This window comes from Pteropus vampyrus, unplaced genomic scaffold (assembly GCF_000151845.1).
Source record: "Pteropus vampyrus isolate Shadow unplaced genomic scaffold, Pvam_2.0 Scaffold115, whole genome shotgun sequence".
Lineage (NCBI taxonomy): Eukaryota > Metazoa > Chordata > Mammalia > Chiroptera > Pteropodidae > Pteropus > Pteropus vampyrus.
Window position 1 is genome coordinate 5,114,516 of NW_011888896.1, and position 4,512 is coordinate 5,119,027.

The 4,512-nt window shown below is 35.4% G+C and overlaps 1 long non-coding RNA gene across 1 annotated transcript in view; it reads right to left on the bottom strand.

Moving 5' to 3' along the window:
* Window positions 1-617: 617 nt before the first annotated feature.
* The window catches only part of LOC111743500, a 105,712-nt gene continuing 101,817 nt past the window's right edge, over window positions 618-4,512 (bottom strand). Inside the window, exon 4 of the long non-coding RNA XR_002781733.1 lies at window positions 618-919. This is a non-coding gene — a long non-coding RNA (uncharacterized LOC111743500). The remainder of the gene's footprint in view (window positions 920-4,512) is intronic.

The window sequence follows — 4,512 nt, forward strand, 5'->3', positions numbered from 1 at the left end:
CTTCCAAATCTATCCTCTTGAATATAATAAAAATTATCAGGTCTTTCATTTGAGCTTTGATTGTCATATTTTTAAAACATAAGGAAAAAATGCCATTTTAAAAGCAGTAAACAGTGTTTCTCATTCCCTAGATATCAGGGTTTGATTCGCCTTTAAAAGACTGGATCTTTGTTTAGGGATAACACAATTTAAGACATAATTTAGCTAGGAAAAAATGGGCAAAGAACCCATAATGGCACGGAAAGATGAGATATTGGGGTGCTTAAGTACTCCTCATAAAATGTCAAAGTCTATATACCGACTGCTGGTGATATGACAAAATCTAGAATGTGTTTCTTCTGTAGGATGTTTTTCCTTTCTGAGAGTCCTGAGAAGTTGAGCCTGAACTTCCCACAAGAAGTGATTGGACTTCTTCAAGACATTCTAAACAAGAGGAGATAAACTATCTCTATGACATGGTAGAAAATCAGAAACTAAGACAACAAATGGCCAGTAGGAGTCTTCCTGTGGAGAATCTTGGTATTTGAGTCTAGGAACCATTATATACAGCAGAGTAGCTAGTTTTAATTTACTTTTCTTCTTTGTTGTTCCAGTTACTATGACCACATAACACATTACCTCAAAACTTAGTGGCAAGAAACAACCATTTATTTTGTTCGTGGTTTTACAGATCAGGAATTCAAATAGAACACAACAGAGATGACTTATCTATGCTGCTGTCTCAGGTATCAGACAGAGGACTCAAAGACAGGAAACTCAAAACTAATGGCTGGTGTGCTTACATGTCAGGCATTTGATGTCTGCTATTGGCTATCAGCCTCTCCTCTCTAAATGGGCTTCTCCATGAAGTCTCTCTACATGGTAGCTTCAAGTTCACTAGACTTCTTTCACAGCAATTCATGACTCCAAGGATACATGCCTTTGAGAGATAGAGATAAGGAGAGAGAAAGAGAGAAAGGCCATATTGTCCTCTATAACTTAATTTAAGAATTCACAAAGCATCATTTCTATGCCATTCTAATGTAATAGAAGTAATTCACAAAAAAGGACTCATAGTCAAAGGGAAGAAACATAATGGACCCCACCTCTAGATGAAAGAAGGTGTCAACATCACTATAGTAGACATACTCTAAGGTGGCCCCAAAGAGACATGTATATGTATAATTCCTCACCTCCTTGAATGCGACTCTAAAATATCACTCCTTTGATTAAATTATGTTATAGGGCAAAGGTGGTGTTACATTGCTCCATAGAAAGTATTGCTTAAATATATTATGGACAGAATGTTTGTGTTTCCCCAAAATTATATACTGAAGACTTAACCCACAATGTGATGGTATTTGAAGACAGGCATTTGGGAAGTAATTAGGTATTAGAGTGGGGCCCTCGTGATGGGATTAGCAGCCTTATAAGAAGAGATACCAAGGAGCTACTCTCTCTCTCTCTCTCTCTGCCATGTGAGGATACAGCAAGAAAATGGCTGTCTGCAAGTCAGGAAGAAAGTCCTTATCAGACTTACCAGGCTGGCACCCTGATCTTAGAATTCCAGATTCCAGAATTGTGAGAAAAACAATTTCTGGTGTCTAAGCTAAGATACCCAGCCTACGGTATTTTGCCATCTAACAAGGGAGCCCATTATAATCCTTGGACAACTTGAATAGATGAGTTTTCCTCTCATTGGATGTAGGGGAGTAAACGGAAGTGATTTTAGGACAACATATGCAGATAGCACAGAGTACAAAAAGAGCATAATGGTATTTCTTGTTGCTGTAGCTAGTACTAAGATTTATTAGTACTAGCAGTTACAATTTAAGGTATAGAAGTGGAAAGAGGAAAAGATGAGTCTAGGAAGATGGTCATAGGCCAGATAAGCCAGATCATAAGAAATCTACATTCCTCATTGAGGACTTATGATGATGTTTTAAGATAACACTGAATGTATTTTAGCAGAAAAGAGAAACGATCATCTCTTGTAGAGAGCCCACTCTGGCAGAATGCAGAGAGCAACCCTAGCTCATTATATTACTGCTACGGGCTTTCATATCTGTTTCTTGTGGACTGTCAGTTCTTTAAGGACAGAAATCTTGCCTTACTTATCTTTATATTGTGAATGCCTACAAAAATACATTTTTATGGAACTGAAATGAAGTTGACTGATCATAAGAAAGAAAAGTCATTACAATAGCTCAGATGAGAGATGTTAAAAGTCTAAATCGGTAGTCAGCAAACCATACATAGCACACAGGCTTAATCCTGTCCACCACCTCTTTTTGTAAATAAAGTTCTCTTGGAACACAGCAAGAACAATTTGTTTACAATTGTCTATGATTGTATCCGTGCTACAACAACAGAGTTGAGTAACTGAAACAGAGACCTATGGCCTACAAAACCTAAAATATTTAGTGTCTGGCCCTTTACAAAAAAGGTTGGCTGACCCCTAGACTAAACGGAAGCAAAGACATATAAAGGAATAGGTGGGATGGATGCAAATGATATTTAGGAGGCAAAATCATTTGGAGCAGCCACTACTCATTGCTCCTAGTTCTATTTCTTGATATCATGTATACATACATATAAAAAGCTTGCAAGTGTCCCAAAGTATCTTTTGACAATTCCTACTTACTCTGTCAAATTTAAACTAAACTATCATTTCCATAGAGATCCTTACACTCTGAAAAACACACTGGAGTCCACTCAACACACAGGCCTACAGATCCAAAGCAGAAGCAGTATCCCGTTTGGTCCACTTAAACTGAGCTTGTTTAAAGCAATGGGACAGTATCATCCCTGGGGCTTCTTATATAAATCTAAAAAGCTCCCAACCTTTACATTATTACAATGTTCTTGTTTTCACTGCAGGTCTTCAGAGATGGCCTAAATGTTTTTCACCTCATTAAGCTGCTCTGAGCAAGAGTCCTTTAAAAACTTTTCATCTGAAAAGTCTCCATAAGGCCTGAAATTTCTTTTTCCCTTCTCTGTGTGGTCAGAACATAAAAGATTGCAATTCAAAGAAAAAGTGAAGAACTGTCATGGTCCTTTTTGCTGGTGTTACTCTCTGAACAGTGAATTTAGGGTGACTTGGTTTTTTTTTTCAGTTCCTGGGTCTCAATTTACTGTTTGAATATACACTACAAAGTGTTGGTGAAATGTATTTATAGGACACAGTGGGCCTAGCCAGTTGCTGGGCCTTTTGTATCAGGATTTGAAAGATAATGGCAAGCTCCTTTCTTTACCGAAAAAAAAAAAAAAAAAAAAGTCATCTGTAGCCATAGAAACATCTAATCTTAGTCATAGCAACAGCATGCTCAGATTAGCAAAAAAAGACATTTTAGATTAAAAGTTACCTATAAAAATTTTATTTTTAAACATTAAACCTGGATAACAAACCAATGAGGAAAACTTTCCTACTTCCATGAAATAAATTTAAGGAAAATGAGATAATAAATAATTTATGGCTACTTTTATATTTGAAGATTATTTGCCTCAAATACTTAGTTGCTGTTGCCTGCCATCATTGGAGAGAAAGTAAAGTTTAGCCCCGCCATACAGCATACACCAAAATATTTTTTGAATTAATCAAAGATTTAAGTGTGAAGACAAACACAAAAATAAAGAACAAAAAGAAAATGTAAGTAAATATCTTCCTGACTTTAGAGTAGAGAATTCTTTAAGAATAAGAGGAAAAGCAGAATCTGAAAGACAAAGTGACAGGTTTCAATACATAAAAACTTAAGACGTCCAGATATCTTAAAACAGAATATTCAAAATTTAAAAACAAGTAACCAACATGAAAAAGGTTTTAATGGGTAAAACTAGAAGTTTCATCCCTTTTTCTGTAAGAAAAAAACATGAAAATGTAACATTTCAAAATGAGCATAAACTATGAGGATATTTATAAAAAGAAATAAAAATGAATAATATACATATAAAAAATTCCCAGCCTTGTATATAATCAAATAAATATAAACTAAAACAGCAATAAACTACTTTTTTGGCCTGTTTAAGAACAAAGATATATATATATTTTAAATAGTACACAGATATATTAGCTCAAATGTTTTTGGTTGCAAAAAACAGAAAACCAATTCGAAATAACTTAAGCAGTAAAAAATTAGTGTACTCTCAAAATTTTTTTAAATCAAGAGGTAGGTTTTCCTTCAGGTAACGTTTAATCAGTGATCAAGTTCCAATTCTCTATAATTCTTTGGATCTGGTCTACTTATCAGCATTGCACTAAAACTGGCTACCCTCATGGAAGCAAAATGGTACAGAAATTTCAGAAGTTGTTTCTACACCACACCATTCAGAAAAATAAAGAGCATCTCTTCTATCAACCAGCTCATTCCTGGCATTCATTTTGATTGGATAAATTGAGGTCATGTGTCCAATTCCTTAACCAATCCCTATAATCCCCATGGCCAGGGAAATGACAACTTCCAATTGAATTAAGCCTGTGTTAAATGCCCATGCCTGAAATAATCACTGTGGCAAGGGAGAGAATAGTTTGATAAT